This window comes from Lates calcarifer, unplaced genomic scaffold (assembly GCF_001640805.2).
Source record: "Lates calcarifer isolate ASB-BC8 unplaced genomic scaffold, TLL_Latcal_v3 _unitig_1527_quiver_1544, whole genome shotgun sequence".
NCBI classification, from domain to species: domain Eukaryota; kingdom Metazoa; phylum Chordata; class Actinopteri; family Centropomidae; genus Lates; species Lates calcarifer.
This window is the reverse complement of record NW_026115584.1, coordinates 1-20,050: the sequence shown is the minus strand read 5'-3', so window position 1 is coordinate 20,050 and position 20,050 is coordinate 1. Positions and strand designations below refer to the sequence as shown.

The 20,050-nt window shown below is 39.3% G+C and overlaps 1 long non-coding RNA gene across 7 annotated transcripts; it reads left to right on the top strand.

Moving 5' to 3' along the window:
• The first annotated feature begins 1,242 nt into the window (after positions 1–1,242).
• LOC108889390 (uncharacterized) lies at positions 1,243–17,397 on the top strand. 7 transcript variants are annotated; one of them, XR_007809772.1, is made up of 10 exons: positions 1,247–1,415; positions 1,953–2,138; positions 2,778–2,811; positions 3,489–4,305; positions 4,556–8,170; positions 9,253–9,438; positions 10,798–10,954; positions 11,052–11,175; positions 16,757–16,942; positions 17,292–17,397. It is a non-coding gene; the product is annotated as an uncharacterized LOC108889390 (long non-coding RNA). The 7 variants fall into 7 exon arrangements; XR_001961973.2 differs by lacking the exons at positions 16,757–16,942; positions 17,292–17,397 and having other exon boundaries at positions 1,244–1,415; positions 3,489–4,157; positions 4,247–4,305; positions 11,052–12,127; XR_007809773.1 differs by lacking the exons at positions 16,757–16,942; positions 17,292–17,397 and having other exon boundaries at positions 1,243–1,415; positions 9,253–9,434; positions 11,052–12,127.
• The last annotated feature ends 2,653 nt before the right edge of the window (positions 17,398–20,050 follow it).

Genomic DNA, 20,050 nt, shown 5'->3' with positions numbered 1-20,050 from the left:
GTTTTGGGGCGGGGCGGCGGTGCAGCAAGATGGAGGTTGGAACCCTGGTTCACCCAGGTATTTTGTGTGTGGAGTCTGCAGTCTCCCTGAGTACTCTGGCCTTCTCCAGGTTAGGTTACTTTGTAAAGGTGGGTGTGAATAGCTGTTAGTTTCTATATGTCAGCTCTGCAATAGACAGCTCTGCAAATCAAATGTAATGGTTATTGATTACTGCTAATTATTTTCTCAATTAATCATTGAATCATTTTGTTCATAAAAAGCCCCACAGCCAAAATGAATGAATGAAAACCTGCAGATTAAACTGATCATTACAGCTCCAATTTAAATATTTAAAAATGACACCTTAGGTTCTGAAAAAGTTTACAGGCCATTTTTATTTAGTAAACAATTCATCAAAGATGAATAAAAATGTGAATAAATCAGAAGGGGTACAGTCCCACCACCAAGTTATAAATAACACCAGAGGATAAAAAGATAAGGCTTAATATCCAGCAGAATTGACCTCGGCACAAACAGGTTAGTGTGTAATAAAGAGCAACAGAGGTGTGCTTTAGCGTGTGTTCTCAGTTGCCAAGTAAAATAAGAGTTCTTCCAGCTTAGTGGCTCAATAGGGAAACAACTGCCTGATTAAATAAGAATGTGTTCTGTGTCTGCTTGACGAGTCAGGTGATGACGACGAGGTGGAGGTGGAGGAGATACAGCAGCTGACCGTATCCAAACACACGGACAGAGGAGCGCGGCAACGTGGCAACACTCAACTCGAAGTGTGCGCGCGCTGCACGCGCCTGTCATTCAAATCAATATTTATGCCATGGAAAAACTAAACAGATGAAGCCTTTGTGGAGAGCCAAAGAGCCGAGACACCACCACCACAATGAAATGAAGGGTGAGATTTTTTTTTTATCTCAGCGAGTGAACCTTATGAATGAGTTTGTGGATTTATAAAAGAGGTTATTTGACTTATATTAGGCTTTGAAAAGTGCAGTTTAAAGGGTTTTTGCAAAGGAGAAGCAGCCGCATCTGTAAGTTTGGGGGTCAGGAAAAAAGGACAGAAGTTAAAGCAGAGGATGAAATAAAACCCTCATGGGATGGGGACAGACAGCTGCTTTGGCTCGTTCTCACAACAGCGTGACCCAGCCAAGCTGCGTCAAGTTAGAGAGAGTGACGAGACGACTTCCGTTTTGACGGCGTTTCAAAATAAGAGGCAGAAAATGTATGTCGTCATTGGTTACGGCGTGGCTCGTCATTGGTCACGAGTTTCTGGGAGGAGCTGTTCAGAGAGGAGAGACGGATATGAACCACGTTTGTGGCATTGCCTCTGTTTGCCAGTACTGCTAGGTCCGGATGCCTAAACTTTTTGTCGAACACGGGTGAGATGCTAGAACAAACTCTGGAGCTGTTTTTGTCGAACACGGGTAAGATTGAACGCTTAGCACACCTTCGGCGGAGGAGGTGAGGCAATTAGCATTAGTAGCAAGCGTTAATGTTAACGTTAGCATAAACGTGGAGCGTTAGCATTAGCCTTATCATTTAACGATGTTTTTTGGCAGGGTTTCCTTCTTGGCATCGTTTTTGTTTGTTTGGGTTAAAGTGTAATTGTGTTTCTGTGGCTAAGGCGTCCCTGCCACGTTGTTGCCAACTGTTTTTAGTCTGTTCGTATCTCTGTACCATTACTAGCAAACCATTAGCATAACGTAGCATTTTACTGCTTCTTTGTAGTTTGTAGCTCAAGCTTGGTCATTTTAAGTCAGTTTATGGTGGATTATCGTCGTCACGTTTCTTCTAGTTGTGAGTCTAGCAGTTTTCAGTGTGGCATTGTGATCATTTTGCAGTTTAGTTTTTTGCCGTTTGTGTGTCTCTGTAGGTTTGTGGTAGTAATCTATCCGTAGCATGATCAATTTATTCACCTCAAAAGTCAAAGTGTGATTGTTGGTTGTACTTGTGTTTTCCAGGTTTACTGGTTCAGCTGCTGCAGCCTGGACACAAACACCAGCTCCCACCTTAAAAAGCAAACAGAGGCCTGGACTACGAAGGGAGTTTAAGCCACTCTGATTTAACTCGGGTTATCAAGGAACGTCGGGGTTGACAGACGTCGGCTGCCTCGATCTGCGTTAACTACAGCGACGGTTAAGATGTCGGTAAGTTGAGTCAGTGTTGACTTAATTCTCGTAATTCTCAGATGAAGAGCGCACGTTAATTCTGTGGGTTTATGAGAGACTGTAACGACACAATGTAATAGCGCAGCTGTCAACAAAGCCAGGGAGACTGGTCACATGTTCTCTGGATTCTTAATCTGTAATATGAGCTGTAAGGACACGGAAAATATGAGATGATTTTTCAGATACTTGGATTACAGACAACACGTGGGTCACATGTCTGAAAATGAGCTGTTACTCTCTGTGAATGATGATTTGTCTGGAACACTGTGGCTGTATATGTTTGAATGTAATGCTGTTATGTTTAGTATGAACTTCATGTTAACAGTATTTCAGCCTCAGTGGAAATCTGAACCTGGATGAAATATAAAGATTCTATAAAGTGGTACGCATTCATATTTCCCATCATTAATACTGCATGTTTTGGTTTGATATAGTAGTAGTGTTATTTAATATAGTACTGTCATCCAGTAGTCTTGTCTGGTTTCTTTGTAAATTTTGTGTCTTTTACTTCTGTCTCTATCTGTACAGTTTATGTTGATGTGTTAAAAGTTACATCTTTATATGAATGTTTATTGCATTTTTCTCCACGGAATTCAAACTTCAACCATTAAATCACAGAGAGAAGAGACCGACATGAAGATGTTTCCAGAAGGTCAGTATTTATTCTTTTTAGTCTGACTCTGTCATTATCTCAGCTGCAGTTTGACACAAAATATAAAGCTTTAGAACAGAATAAAAACCCTTTAATAAATTGATAAATTGAAAGCCTTTAAATATCAAGTATAAAACCAACCTTCAAAAATTAGCTTTTTATATAAATAGTTCTATAAATTAAGTATGAAATCATTTAAAAACACATTTACTGAATAGGATGCTAGCAGGGTGCTAACTGTCACAGTGCTGCACCGAGTAGTTGTGGTTTCAATAGACACGCTAACAGAGCTCCTTATTTTTTCAAGCCGGAGCCGCACGTTCAGCTTTGTAACCAGACCCAGAAAAGAAAAACACTAAAAAGATGGATTGGCGCGCGACCCAGCCAAGCTGCGTCAAGTTAGAGACAGTGACGAGACGACTTCCGTTTTGACGGCGTTTCAAAATAAGAGGCAGAAAATGTATGTCAGGTCGCGCGCAAGATGGCGCCACTGTAAGAAGTTTTGTCTTGTGCTGTTGAAGCTTTTTCTCGTTCAAAGCTTGACTTTGCTTGTTTTAACGGAAAATAACATGTAAATAGTTCTTCTCACGTTTGAGTATCGCTTGGGGGAAACGCAGTTTGACCCATTTTTGCTTTGTTTTTCGTCACTTTTTCTGCTGGACTCCCACCGTAACTAGCTAACGAAATTGGCATTCTGCTTGCTAGTCTGGCATTCCATCCATCCGGAGAAAAACTCCAACCGCCAAAGTAGCAAACAACTGGTTCTGCTGATATGTCGACTACAGGAGAGGGTATGGAAATGACAATGGATGTGGCAGCGGAGAGTTTAAAACGGTGCCATTCATATGCCAAACAACAACTTGCGGATTTTGATGACTCTCCAAGCGCGAGCCCACAGAAAAAAATCACCCCGCTGTGAGCCGGAGCCCTCCAACGCTGTCCTGCTGGCGGCTATTAACAAGCTCATTGAGACGCAGCTCAGTTTCAGGGAGAAACTGGAATCCATAGAGAAGTCCATTGAGAATAATGTCAAGAGGATAGAGAGTTGGCATCCAGAGTGGATCCCCTGGAGCTCCAGATTAAAACCCTGACCGCTGAAAATAAGAAGCTGATGGACAGAGTGAACGACATGGATGCATACTTCAGCATCCACCACGCCGCACTATAGTCCGCTTTTCACACCGGGCACACCGTGACCAAGTCTGGGCGGACGCTAAAACCTCTCAGGTCCTCAAGCAGAAGAACGTGAAGATATCGGAGGACTTAACTCAGCAGGTGAGGGATGCAAGAGCGAAGCTGTGGCCGCTGGTAGAAGAGGCGAGGAGGCCTTTTTGCTATCACTGCTGGTAAGAAGATATCTGCAGAGGACTTGACATGAAGTATTTTCCTGAGTATGTAGACTCATCTAATTGTGGAAAATTTGATTTTGATATAGCCTTTGGCAGCTGAGAGGATAGCTCCTGTCCTGAACTTGTTGGGATACTTGTTCCATGGGTCAGTTTCTAATATGTTTACTCAATGTAAAGTTTTTGGTTTGTGAATTCAAGTTTTGAACATTTCTCAACTTGTTGTATTCTGTAACTACTACTAATACTGTTCAAGTAGTTTTTGTTATTCTGTGTTTTGTGTACACATGTTTGATATTCATTTATCATGTTTATCTCTAAATGTATGAGATTTAACTAAAAGAAAAGCTTTATTTTTATTTTGTAGTCATCAAAATAAGGATGTCTATTTTTTTCAGGAGACTCATTCCACTTCAAAAGATGAAGCATTTTGGCGCAATCAGTGGGGAGGGAAAGTTATTTTTTCTCATGGTACTAATTTCTCAGGAGGTGTTTTAGTTTTACTCCATGTTAAATTTAATGGTGAGATCATATATACAGAGGTTTCAGATGGATTCTGTTAGTAATTCAATGTGGAGATAATATATTTATTTTGGTAATGCTGGGAATTCTAACATCACACTCCTTAACTTTTTGTCTGACAAAATTCTCCAAGAAATGAACAAATTTTCCTCAGCATCTGTGATTGTTGGCGGTGACTTTAATGAGGCTCCAAACTTATGTACAGATAGAGGTAATCAAGATCATTTTAACCCTGTTTATATTTGATTTAACTGATCATGCTGGAATAGATATTTCTTTATCAAATTTAAGTTCTGCTCACCACAACAAACCTGGATACTGGAAGTTAAACTCTTCCTTTCTACAACAATCAGCTTATTGTTTGGGTATTAAACAAATGATCACTAAATTCAACTCAATGTTTGAAATTACACCTACGCTAAAATGGGAGCTACTCAAATTTAAATGTCAAAGTTTTTTTGGAAAGCAGCAATTAAGAGATCAAAATAAGGCTTATGCTAATAATTTAAAAGAGTTGAATGATTTATTAAATATACCTGTTCCAAGTAATGAAGATAAAGTGCGTTTGCACTCATTAAGGGAAAAATTAGACCTTTTATTCCAGACAAAAGCAAGGGGAGCATTCATAAGGTCTCGGGCCAGATGGTTGGAACATGGAGAAAAGAACTCCTCCTTCTTTTTTAATTTGGAGAAAAAACGTGGTGAGGCCAGAAAAATATCTGCCTTATATATCGATAACAGTCTCTCTGAAAATGATAAAGAAATCTCTTCTTTTATCTCTTAACTTTTATCAAAAGTTATACTCTTCCTCATTTAACCCTCAGGCTTGTCGTGTCTTTTTTGATAAAGTATCCCCATTCATTCCTAAAACTTCCAGGGAGAATTACGAGCTTTGTGAAAGTCCAATTACACTAGAAGAATCGAAGAAGACTATTACAAAAATGCCAGCTAATAAAAGTCCTGGTCCAGATGGATTGCCTTATGAATTTTATGTAACTTTTTGGGATGATTTAATAAAACATTTGTTGTTGGGAGTGTTTGTGGATTGTGCCAGAAATAAGGAACTGACTGTTTCTATGAAGCAAGGTTTAATATCACTAATCCCTAAACCTGGTAAAGATCTTCTTTATCTGGATAATTGGCGTCCTATAACGTTGCTAAATTCAGACTACAAAATCCTTGCAGCACTGTACGCCAATAGATAAAAATTTTGCTTAGAGGAAATTATTTCTGTAACACAGTCAGGTTTTATGAAAGGTCGGCACATTGCTAATAATATTCGGCTTGTCCTAGACATTTTAGATTATAGAGACCTGTTTGATCAAAAGTCACTGATTTAGTTTTTGGACTTTTACAAAGCTTTTGATACTCTGGAACACTCGTTTATTTTTGAGGCTTTGCAATATTTTGGGTTCAAAGAAAACTTCAGGAACATCATAAGTACACTCTATACCAATATTAATAGCTGTGTATCCCTGGCACATGGTACTTCTCCTCGCTTTCATATAAACCGTGGGATAAGACCAAGGGTGTCCAATTTCACCTTTCTTATTTTTGGTAGCTGCTGAACTTCTTAATCTGTTCATTGTTAACTGTGTGAATATAGAGGGTATTAAGATAGGTGACAATGTTCTAACCATTAGTCAGCTGGCTGATGACACCTGTCTGTTTCTCCAAAATGAACTTCAAGTCCCTGGGTATCACAATAAGCAAATCTATTAGTGAGAGGATCTCTCAAAACGTTCTGCCAAAAATTGTCTAAAAAAGTCTAAATCTATCTTTAACTGCTGGTTACAGAGAGACCTTACTATTATAGGTTGAATTTTACTTTCTAAGGCAGAAGGTTTATCTAGATTAGCGTACCCAGCTTTATCTTTATATGTAGATCGCAAAACCTGTGCAGCTATTGATTCACTCTTATTTACATTTATTTGGAAACACAAAAATGAGAATATAAAGAGGAAGACAATTATCAGACACTATTCAGAGGGTGGTGTTAATGTGTTAGACTTCCAAACTATCAACAGTATATTCAAACTCAACTGGATAAAACATTGTCTAGCACATACTAATGCGCCATGGTTTTTTATTCCCAATTTTTTGTTTAATAAATGTGGTGGTTAATTTACTTTACCTCAAGTGAATTGCCTGTTAAGCTTGCCAACTTCCATAAGCAAGCCGTGGACACATGGGAAATTGCTTTCAAACTCAACTTTTCTCCTCACACATGTATCTTATGGAATAATCAACATATTGTTTACAAGAATAAGATCTTATTTTTTAAAGATTGGTACGATCAGGGGGTTATGTTTGTTTTTGATCTTGTGAATGATAAGGGAGACCTAGCTGCATATGAAGAATTCACCCAACGAAAAGGATTAGACTTATCTCGCTCTTTGCACTCCAGAGTACTCAAAAGTATACCCACTAGTTTGTTGTCTCTTATTAGAGCGTCTGTTCTGTACACAGCTTTCTCAGGAATGAGTCCTGCTCTGTGGCTGGGTGGAAAGGTTCTTGAGGAACGTTCATGTAACAATGCTCATATTAGGTCAGTTTGTACTTTTGTTCATAGTCAGTATCCAAACTCATTTCATCGTTGGAGAGTGATGTTTCCTGAAATCAGTAACAACATCTGGACTGAATTTAATAGATTTTTTTGTCTCCAATAAAGTTAAAGAAATACATATTAAAATCTTACATAGATATTATCCCCGTAATGAATTCATTAACAGATTTAGACCTGATGTGTCCCCTTTATGTTCCTTCTGCAAAAAAGAGATTGAGTCTTTATGTCATGTGTTTTATGGATGTGCCTATTCTACTAACTTCTGGACTCTATTATCTTTATTGATTTGGGAATATCATAAAGTTTTGGTCACTTTTACTGAAAATATGGTCTTATTCTTAAATGTTGACTGTAACAATGAGGAAGTTAAAAATGTAATCAAATTGCTGTGTCTCTTGGGTAAATTTCACATCCATAAGGCTAGATTTCTCCAGGCCAAGCCAAATGTATCTTTGTTTTATATGGAGTGCAAATCTTTTAATGACGCTATAGGTAAAATTAGTAAGAATAAGAAAGCTTTCAAGACATCCAATCTTTTGGAAAGTATTATACGTCATATCAATAGGTTAGTTTTTTTTCCTTTCTCCTGTGCTTTTTGTGTGATATTCATTATGTACTCCTTGTGTCTCCCTGTATGTTTGGATGATGTCATGTTTGTTTGTTAGTGTCTTTAATGTGATAATAAAGTGTTAAAAAAAGAAAAGAAAAAAAAAGAAAGAAAGCGTATGTCGTCATTGGTTACGGCGTGGCTCGTCACTGGTCACGAGTTTCTGGGAGGAGCTGTTCAGAGAGGAGAGACGGATATGAGCCACGTTTGTAGCATTGCCTCTGTTTGCCAGTACTGCTAGGTCCGGATGCCTAAACTTTTTGTCGAACACGGGTGAGATGCTAAAACAAGCTCTGGAGCTGTTTTGGTCGAACACGGGTGAGATGCTAAAACAAACTCTGGAGTTGTTTTTTCGAACACAGGTCAGATGCTAAAAGAAACTGTGGAGTTGTTTTTTGTGGAGCTGTTCTGCGGCGGCGGCGAGGTGAGGCTAATGCTAATGTTAACACCTGGGTGTTAGCTAACACCCAGGTGTTAGCATTACCATGCTAACACGTGGCGTGGGTGTTGGCATTAGCATTAGTAGCAAGCCAAACTGTGGAGCTGTTTTTGTCGAACACGGGTGAGATGCTAAAACAAACTGTGGAGCTGTTTTTGTCGAACACAGGTGAGATGCTAAAACAAACTCTGGAGCTGTTTTTGTCGAACACGGGTAAGACTGAACGCTGAGCACACCTGCGGCGGCGGAGCCGAGGCAATTAGCATTAGTAGCAAGCGTTAATTTTAACGTTAGCATAAACGTGGAGCGTTAGCATTAGCCTTATCGTTTGAGGATGTTTTTGGCGATGTTCCCTTTTTGGTATGTCTTTGTTTGTTTGGGTTGAAGTGTAATTGTGTTTCTGTGGCTAATGCGTCCCTGCCACGTTGTTGCCAACCGTTTATTAGTCTGTTTGTCTACAACTGTTTGCATCGCTGTACCATCACTAGCACGCCATTAGCATACCGTAGCATTTTACTGCTTCTTTGTAGTTTGTAGCTCCAGCTTGGTCATTGTAAGTCAGTTTATGGTGGATTATCGTCGTCACGTTTCTTCTAGTTGCGGGTTTAGCAGTTTTCAGTGTGGCATTGATCATTTTGCAGTTTAGTTTTTTGCCTCTTTGGCGTTTGTGTGTCTTTATAGCTTTGTGGTAGTAATCTATCCATAGCCATTCATCGATCCCCTCACCATTTGTTTGTCGTGACTGAAATTATTATTAAAACGATTTTAAAAATGGCTTTCCTCTCTGAGATCAATGAAGTCATATTGTAGTAACATGATGAATTTATTCACCTCAAAAGTCAAAGTGTGATTGTTGGTTGTAGTGTTTAGTTTTCAGTGTTGTATTCTTCTACGTTGTTCAGGTGTTGGAGGTGAACTGTTCTTTATTAATGAGGTTATTTGTTGTACTTGTGTTTTCCAGGTTTACTGGTTCAGCTGCTGCAGCCTGGACACAAACACCAGCTCCCACCTTAGAAAGCAAACAGAGGCCTGGACTACGAAGGGAGTTTAAGCCACTCTGATTTAACTCGGGTTATCAAGGAACGTCGGGGTTGACAGACGTCGGCTGCCTCGATCTGCGTTAACTACAGCGATGGTTAAGATGTCAGTAAGTTGAGTCAGTGTCGACTTAATTCTCGTAATTCTCAGATGAAGAGCGCACGTTTATTCTGTGGGTTTACGAGGAATTTAAAGAGACTCTAACGTCACCGCAGTAAAACCGCAGCTGTCAACAAAGCCAAGGAGACTGGTCACGTGTTCTCTGGATTCTTAATCTGTAATATGAGCTGCAAGGACACGGAAAATATGTGATGATTTTTCAGATACTTGGATTACAGTCAACACGTGGGTCACATGTCTGAAAATGAGCTGTTACTCTCTGTGAATGATGATCTGTCTGGAACACTCTGGCTGTATATGTATGATTATACAAGAAGTAGTTCTGACCGAACAATCTGATTGGTCCACAAGACATTTAGAATGCGCTCAAATCAGCATGACAGCACACCTTACTCATCACTAAAAATATTACTCCGCCATATACATTTTACTTTATTGGTAATAGTTGTATATCGCAAGATTACACTCCAGGGTGTCCTTTAACGTCATTTGAGCAAAGCGCCTCGGCTTTCTCCATCAGCTGTGCCGGCGACACGGCGCTATAACTTAAAATTCATGTAAAAGTTTGCGGGTGCAGAAGCTGCATCTGTGTGAGTAAATAAACACAGCGTCTTTGTTATAACGCGGTTGATAAAAGTAAGCATTCATTTGTGCAGCAGACTCATTCACTCATCTGGGACTAGAAAATCATTTCTGTTGCTAGGTCGTTACTAAGGCTCTGATTATTTGCCGTAGTGATAAACTCGGTTCCATTACACGTAGGAGTCCACTGACGTGACTGATTGCGTTCCAGTTAATAGTCAGACCCCATGTATTTCCATGGAAACGGGAAAAGCACTCGCTAAAACCTTTTAATTTTGAGAGCAAATTGCTGCTCAACGTGAACAGATTTTGATTATACATTTTACTTTGTTGGTAATAGTTGTATAATCGCAATATTAAACTCGAGAGTGTGCTTTAACTTCATTTGAGCACTTCAGTGATGCTTGCGGACCGAGGCGCGTTAAAGCACACCCTCTCGGTTAATATTGCTTAAATGTAATGCTGTTATGTTGAGTATGAACTTCATGTTAACAGTATTTCAGCCTCAGTGGAAATCTGAACCTGGATGAAATATAAAGTGGTTCACATTCATATTTGCCATCATTAATACTGCATGTTTTGGTTTGATATAGTAGTAGTGTTATTTAATATAGTACTGTCATCCAGCAGTCTTGTGTAGTTTGTGCTGTTGTTGTTGCTGTAGTAGTCTAATATAATAGTAGTCTAATGTAGTACTGTCATCCAGTAGTCTTGTCTGGTTTCTTTGTAAATTTAGTGTCCTTTACTTCTATCTCTATCTGTACAGTTTATGTTGATGTGTGAAAAGTTACATCATCTCCCAATGGAGGGGGGACGCCCGCTTCCGCCCCAAGCACTCCGGGCAGCAGCCTGCCTCGCCCCACCTCCTTTGTGGGCACCACAAGCTCCACCCCCCGCAACAAGGTGACCCAACCAGTGCGAAGGTAAACCATTTGTTTTATTCATTAAAAACACAACTGTATACTTGCTCTTGGATGAAAATTCAGGGTTTCTCTCCTACTCATTCTCCTTTTTCCTCAGTTTACTGACACCTCCAAAGAGCTTGTCCACCCTCAGTGCACTTCGTGACAGCACCCAGAGAGATGGCTGCTACTGACGAGCGGAGGAAAAGGTCCAGTAGTGCATTGGCACTCCGCTGGCTGGGGTAACTCACTACACCTCAACGTAACATCTTTCATAAGGGGATATTGAATGGGTTTGACCAAAAAGTAACCTTAGATCTGAGAGATGCTGCATAGAATAGGTAGATGTTACCACAGTTGAGGGTCTGATCTGTTCTCTGACTGATCTCTCATGTCATCCATTCAATCCTAAGCAGAAGCTTCACACTCGTAGGCTGAGTTTGGTCCGTGCCAAGGGGGAGTTGGTCCCTAGTTGCTCTGTTGCAATAAACCACTGGCTGTAGGGTATCCGTCATACTAACCTGCTAAAGAGGGCTGCCAGTTTTTATGAAATGAGCCTCACGATACTGTATGTATTTATATATTTATTTTAGGTAATTTTAGGTGGACTAATCAGGTGTTTTTTCCCTCTGGCAACAGGCGCCATTAATGCTGCTAAAATGTAATCAGTCCCTCTTAGTTTGGGCACATTTGGTGTAATTTTTACAAGTAAGACATTAAAGTATGTATTGGTGTACAAAGCTAACTATTAAGTGTGTATATATTGATGCAATATGACTGATTTTTAAATGTGAATTTTGACCAAAATGAAAATGTATGATTGTGTTTACAAAATTGTCACCATCACAAAACTTTGTGCATATTAATACTTTCAAATTGTTTAACAACCTATAAGGGAAACTGTTCTTGTTGCATTTTGTATACATTTCTGAATTTACTGATATTTTTATGTTCTGTTTACCAATGTTTGCACTTCTTTTAAGTTGGCTCCTCTGGATTTAGGGGGGGAAAAACGTTAATTCAGAGATTTCACAGTTAACCACGGCATAATGTAGCACATTTGCTCTGTAATATTTGTCTTGGGGTTTTAAATGACCGTTAACATGGCACATCTCACAAACTGTGACACTTTTGTTGCTGTGATGGACTGAATGAGTGAAGCATTTTAATAAAATACACTGTTTTCCCCTTAAATTGAATTTATCTCAAAATGATTTAACAATAACCATAACGATAACTATGTTGAGGCATGCAAACTAAAATTAACATAGCATAGGCATCACAAAGAACTAGGTCTTTCATGTTTTATGATGCCACCTAGTGGTAGAGCTTGGTGATGTTTCATTCAGTCTTTGAACAGTCAGAACTTTCTTCTGTTGAGTCTTGGTGGTTTGTTTTTTTTCTAATATTGAAATGGTATTTCAGTCGTCTGCCAGTATGCCTTGTATATGCAGAATTGTATCACTCTTCATTCATCTTTTGCTTTACAGTTATGAACTGTACACTGGGCACATATGATCATATTGGTTTAATTGTACAATGCCTTTACTCACAGTTATCGTAACATACATTTGCGTTACGTATTAGGGGTCATCATACAGTTATTAAGTTATTGTTATATACTATATGTTGTTCAGAAAATGCAGGTTTCGACAACAGCATCCTTTGTCTCAAAATCTTTTTGGATATTTTATCCAATTTCATCCTGTGTCCAGAACAGAAAAAAATATTTGGAACCATTGTTTGATACTTTTCTTTTGACCATTTGCTGTCACAGATTTGTTTTGTTTGTACTAAATATGAATTCTTTAAGTGGTTTTCGTCAGCTTGTCAGTAATTTATTTATTGTTTTTTGTTAGAGTAGATGAGAGAATTCATGCCACAATGCAGAACACATGTATTTTCTGTGGCAAAAAATAAGACAAGTATTCAAGAAAGCTCATACCCATATCAAAGTGTAATTAAAGCTGCGAGCAGCGTTGAACGGGCCCTCGCACCCGGCGCCCGTCGGGGGAGCGGCGACCGCGGGACCCCGGCAACCGCAGGGTCAACGCAGGTCGCAGGGCACACGCTGGCGTAACAGTTCACACTTCCCAGATGTTAAAATTTTAAATAAAAGCTTTTACGCTAATTATTTTCTGTGATAATATTTTTCAGAGCTCATCATCTGTGACAGCTCTTGGCTCTCTTGACTGTAACCTCTCTGTGGCAGCTTCTCACAGACTCAATCAACTCCTCTTCCCCTCCCCCTCAAACACAAACACAAACACACCCACACACACACACACAAACACACAGAGAAATACCCCCTCCCAAAAGGAGATAAAACTCAGTTTTAACTTGAGTTTACAAGCTTTGAGCTTTGAGCAAAAGCATTTTTTTAAGTTCTGTTATTGGGTGCATATATAAATCATTTATGCTTAAACAAGGCTTATAATGAAGTTATTTGAACAGTGAATATCTCATCTGCCTAAAGTCAGGGCGACGCCACTAACCAGCTGTAGGGATGGGTATCATTAGGATTTTATCTTTATCCATACAGACCCCTATCATTCCAGCTCAGACTGTTACTGGTTTAAGAGAGTGAAGTTTATAGCAATTTGCAAAATTTGGAGATGAGTGACAAACTAACCAGTTAGACTACATACAGACAAGCTTTCATTTTAGCTGTTAGTAACAGTTTGCCATGAGCTTAACCAGCGTGCTGTGCTTCCTGTTAAACATGTCATGAGACTGTGGACAACGCTGAAAATATTACTTTACTAACTACTGGCCAAACAGGCGCTTTGACAAAGAAAAGGTAAAGGCCAACAGCTTTTACTTTTCAATGCACTTGTCGTCAACTTGAGTGGCTTATATTCAGCTGGTTCACCTCGACGCTGGAGGACCTAGTGAACTTTTCCTGTCGCCGTACACTGAGTAACACGAAAAAATCAGCTGACCCCGTGTGAAATTTCCTAACTGATCAAAACCAAACTGTAAAGACAGCATCAATCCACGCTCAGCTTTGGTCAAGGGGAGACATATGGTAAGATTACATGAATTCATGTAATCTTCTTTGAGACTACAATTTCAGACTTAACTAAGTCATTCACTAGTGTCTTGGCAGCGTTTATGGGTTCTTTAGACAGGTCTCTAACTGGTTTTCTTTCCAGGGTCATTGAAATCTTTGGCTTCCTACCTCTGCCAGGCTTGTTCTGCACAGTGTGGCTCTCCTTGAATTTCTCGGTGACGCTTCTCATTTGAGTTCTTGACGCTTGGAAATGCTGTTATAACTTTGTATATCCTTCTCCTGCTTCCTAAGCATCGACAATTCTTCAAGTCTACAGTGATTTCCTTAGTTTTTGGCATGATGCTTTCTCAAGTGACAGCTCAAATCTTAACTGAAGTTTTTATACCGCGTGTAAAGCAGCTCTTGGCTCTCCTGACTGTAACCTCTCTGTGGCAGCTTCTCACAGACTCAATCAACTCTTCTTCCCCTCCCCCCTCAAACACAAACACAAACACAAACACACACACACACACACACACACACACACACAGACACACACACACAGAGACCCCCTTCCAAAAACCCATCAAAGAGTAATACAATGGCTCCATCTATAGGATAAAGTAGAGAGTCGCAACAGGAAGTTACCCCAAAATCTGAGGTTTCAAACAGGAAGTTGGGTTTCCGAACTTTGACGGGCCAGAACCGGCACACGCTTCGACCAAAACTCACAATTTTCGGAGCCAGTCTTCCAAAAAATTCCTCAAGGAGGGGCTGACAACATTTGAAGTGAATCTGGTCACCCGTCTAGAAACTGGACATCACACTATAAAATATGTCATTTCCTGCTATAAATAGGTGGTGCTACAACAATTGTATGAATATTGACATATGGATGTGTGCAGATAGGTACCATTAACAATCCTGTAAAGTTTGATGCAGTTTGGACAAAGTATGGCCGAAATATAGCAAAAATAAAGCAACTTCCTGTTTCGTGGCGAGTAATCGAACTTTGAGGGGCCATAACTTCCACGCCCTTCAACAAAAACTCAAAATCTGCCGCAATTTAACATCGTCTATGTCTTAAGAACATACTATTAAGTTTTGAAGTCAATCGGATAATGCGTCTAGGACTAGTTCGCGTTCAAGCGACCCCTGGAAATGGCCAAAAACACACAATTTTTTCACCTTCCGGTCAAAATAAAAATACTTTCTGTTGGGTTTAGAATATGGCTCCAAGAGACTTTTTGGTGCGTCATGGGATGTTACATATGTGTGCAGATTTTCAGATTTTTAGGCGCAACGGGCTTGAGGGGCTGTTCCGTTTAAAAATGTAGGTGGCGCTACCGAGGCCATTTTACCACACCCATGCTCAAGACCCCTAAATTATTAAATTTTTCGCCGTGCCTGACGCGTCTGCAAATTTTGGTAAGTTTTCACGCATGTTAAGGCCCTCAAAAAAGCCGATCTAAGAGGCGGAAAAAGAAGAAAAAAAATAATAATAATAATAATAATAATAATAATAATAATAAACAGACCGAAAACAAGAGGGTCCTTGCAACTCGTTGCATGGCCCCGTTGGGCCCACGCAACTCGTTGCTCGGGCCCTAATAATCAATGTGTCACTGTTTTTCAGTTTTTATTGTCAATTAAGGTGTTCAAAATATAGATTTTTAATCTGTCTTTATAATGTATATATGGGTTCTAACCTCGAGATATATTGCACAGTTTATCATTAACCCTTGGGGGTCTGATGCTATTTTCTCGATTTTTACGTCTTTTTAAAATTAACCTTCCACAGTACTTGCATATAAGATCCAAGTTTTTTATAATTAAAAAAATGGTTCGATATTTAACAATTTGTGAAAACGCACCTTTAACCGTGTCTTAAAGTGTTTTGGTGCTTAAATGTGTTTACCGTCTCAGTCTCAGATTCGCAATAGTAGTAGAGCATCTTCCTGTTAGCTGACGTATGTCGTCATTGGTCACGAGCTTCTGGGAGGAGCTGTTCAGAGAGGCGAATCAGATCTGAACCACGTTCGAAGCGTCGCCTCCGTTTGCAAGTAGTGCGGGAGAACGTCACCACCGAGGTCCGGATGCTTAAAGTTTTTGTCGAAAAGCAGGTGAGATGCTAAAAGAAACTCTGGAGCTGTTTTTTGTGGAGCTGTTCTGCGGCGGCGAGGTGAGGCTAATGTTAACACCTGGGTATTAGCATTAGCATTAGTAGCAAGCGTTAACATTAACGTTAGCATAAACATAGAGCGTTAGCATTAGCCTTATCGTTTGAGGATGTTTTTGGCGATGTTCCCTTTTTGCTATGTCTTTGTTTGTTTGGGTTGAAGTGTAATTGTGTTTCTGTGGCTAATGCGTCCCTGCCACGTTGTTGCCAACCGTTTATTAGTCTGTTTGTCTACAACTGTTTGCATCGCTGTACCATCACTAGCACGCCATTAGCATACCGTAGCATTTTACTGCTTCTTTGTAGTTTGTAGCTCCAGCTTGGTCATTGTAAGTCAGTTTATGGTGGATTATCGTCGTCACGTTTCTTCTAGTTGCGGGTTTAGCAGTTTTCAGTGTGGCATTGATCATTTTGCAGTTTAGTTTTTTGCCTCCTTGGCGTTTGTGTGTCTCTGTAGGTTTGTGGTAGTAATCTATCCATAGCCATTGATTGATCCCCTCACCATTTGTTTGTCGTGACTGAAATTATTATAAAAACGATTTTAAAAATGGCTTTTCTCTCTGAGATCAATGAAGTCATATTGTAGTAGCATGATTAATTTAGTCACCTCAAAAGTCAAAGTGTAATTGTTGGTTGTACTTGTGTTTTCCAGGTTTACTGGTTCAGCTGCTGCAGCCTGGACACAAACACCAGCTCCCACCTTAAAAAGCAAACAGAGGCCTGGACTACGAAGGGAGTTTAAGCCACTCTGATTTAACTCGGGTTATCAAGGAACGTCGGGGTTGACAGACGTCGGCTGCCTCGATCTGCGTTAACTACAGCGATGGTTAAGATATCAGTAAGTTGAGTCAGTGTTGACTTAATCCTCTGTGGACTGAAGTATAATTAAAAATACCAGAAGTTAAAACCTTGCTTTCAAAAATGTACTTAAATGAAAGTTTTTAAAGTTCACAGTAATGTACATGATTCGACAAATAGTTATTGTGATTGATTCTCAAAGATGTAATGCTTTTTCTTGTCATATGTGACACCTCATTTTTTGAGACACTCCTCTAATGTTTGGAAAATGTTGTGGTTCAGCTGTAATGTTGAATACTTTTCTGTGTTTTCATGGTTAAACTGTTGATGAACAGGTCACAGTGTAGTGATCATTGTGCTTTGTATGTTTCTCTCTGTATGTCCTCCAGGTGTCTCCACTTGACGTCCACGATCAGAGAATCTTTGAACAATGAAGGAATTGTTTAGACCAGGACAGAGGCCTCCAGGTAATTCACAAACAGCTTCATCACCTGTCCAACACAGAGCACTGGCATTAAATTATATATCATGTTGGTTATCTGTCTCTCATTTTGTTTGCATCTCTTGACCAAATGTAGTTAAAATTTATCTTACGTTGGAGAAACAAACATTTCCATCCCACTGCTGTTGTGTGAATATGAGGAGCTTCTTCTGTGTTTGTGTAGAAAACAAATGTAACTGATGAATCCAGAACAAGAAGAATTTAGTGTCTTTTAATTCTGTCTGTATCCTGCACAGTTTATGTTGATGTGTTCAAAGTTACATCTTTATATGAATGTTTGTTGTGTTTTTCTCCACAGAATTCAACTTGAAGCATTAAATCACAGAGAGAAGAGACAGACATGAAGATGTTTCCAGAAGGTCAGTGTTTATTTTTTAGTCTGACTCTGTCATTATCTCAGGTGCAGTTTGACACAAATATAAAACTTTAGAACAGAATAGAAACTTCAAAATTTATTAGTCTAAGAGAATATAATTGTGTCATCTGGTCTCATATAGTGTAGTTTAGTCTTCTTGTGTCTTATTAATTATTTTTTGTCAAATTTCAGCTGTTGATTTTTCTCTGTTTCATAACGCCCTACGTACAGGTCTCAGAGACGCCACCAGTGCCGTCAGTTTCACAAGAACAGCTTCTGACGTCGCGTATCGACGGTTATCCGTAGCGTCACCAGGAGTCTAGAGCGCTTGGACAGGCGTTCACAGAACCTGTAAACCAAAGCTGGGGCTCTCGCACTTTGTCTGCCTCAGGTAAGATTACAACTGGCAGTCCCTTTTCTTTTAGTGTTTGCATTTGTTTGTACGCCAAAATGTACTGCCAAAGGTGATCTTTAAGTGTCCAAGCTCAGCAGTAGTTGTCTTATATAGTAGTATCATGTCCAACAGACAGAATCACTTTGTCTCTAACTGACACTCCACTGAAATCAACCCGACTCTACTGATCTCAAAGGATAAAACTTTTGACACTTTACTGTGACATTGAGTATTTTTAACTGTTTTCCATGCCTTAGTATTTTATGACATTTGTTTTTGAGTGTTTTCCATGCGTTATTATACTATGACATTATTTAAGTGTTGTTGGGTGTTTTTCCACTGTTTGTTATGCCTTACTGTACTATGATGTTTTTTGACTGTTTTTCATGCATTATTGTGTACTATTACAGTATTTGAGTGTTTATTACTGTTTTTCATGCCTTACTGTGCTTTTACAATATTTGAGTGTTGTGACTGTTTTTCCATTGTTTTTTTTTGCGTGGCATTATCCAACTTGCCTGTCTTTTATGTCATTATGCAGCCCGTGCCCTTATTTTAAGAATTTGAATAAATTTAACAAAATAAAACGACCACATCTTCATTGGTATGAATCCAAAGTAATGCAGCAATGTATTTGTGCTTTTGCTTTTGCTCACATGTTAAGAGTTGATTTTAAAGCGGTGACAAATGTTTTCTCGCTAAAAATTATCAGTAATTATCACAATAAATGTCTGTGTTTATGGTCAGAACATGACAAACACTTGCCAAAAAGTAGAACTTTTTACAAACCTGAGTAGAAAATCTAACGTAGCAAATCTAAAAGCTAACTTGCGCAAGAGGAATCTCATAGTTCTATGTACATTATACAATAAACGTGCATTAATGTTCTCGTTGTCCCTAAGCTAACAGTGAGCGGAACATGAGGTCGTCTGACAGTACATGATGATGTCTGATTAGGAGCATCAGCTCGAGTAATGTTGGTGTCATATGGCACCAAGCTTAGGCAGAAAACAAACCTCTCATTGTCACTGCTGATCTTTTGTTCCCACCCACAGCTGCAGTCACAAGGTTTCACTAGTGACAGGGAAAGAAAGACACCATGTTCAGAGTAGCTGGACACATTGTGCATAATCAGGTGAGTTGTAATTAGAAAGGAGGATAGGAGTGAGGGGCTTCATGCTGCAAGAAGCCAGTTGAGGTGGTTTAAGCATTTTTCTGATGATGATGATGATGCACAGTGAGAAAAAGCTTTTATAAAAACACAAGAAATGTTTTTTTGTAAGTAATATTAGCTCAGATGATGGTGTGCAGGTAGTGGTGATCATTTAACAGAAATCAATTAAGCAGTCAATAATCATTTCTTGTTTTGGGGCGGTGCAGCAAGATGGTTCTAGGTTGGAACCCTGGTTCACCCAGGTATTTTGTGTGTGGAGTCTGCAGTCTCCCTGAGTACTCTGGCTTTCTCCAGGTTAGGTTACTTTGTGAAGGTGGGTGTGAATAGCTGTTAGTCTCTATATGTCAGCTCTGCAAATCAAATTTAATGGTTATTGATTACTGCTAATTATTTTCTCAATTAATCATTGAATCATTTTGTTCATAAAAAGCCCCAGCCAAAACGAATGAATGAAAACCTGCAGATTAAACTGATCATTACAGCTCCAATTTAAATATTTAAAAATGACACTGACAGTGACACCTTAGGTTCTGAAAAAGTTTACAGGCCATTTTTATTCAGTAAACAATTCATCAAGATTTTAAAAATGTGAATAAATCAGAAGGGGTACAGTCCCACCACCAAGTTATAAATAACACCAGAGGATAAAAGATAAGGCTTAATATCCCAGCAGAACTGATCTGGGCACAAACAGGTTAGTGTGTAATAAAGAGCAACAGAGGT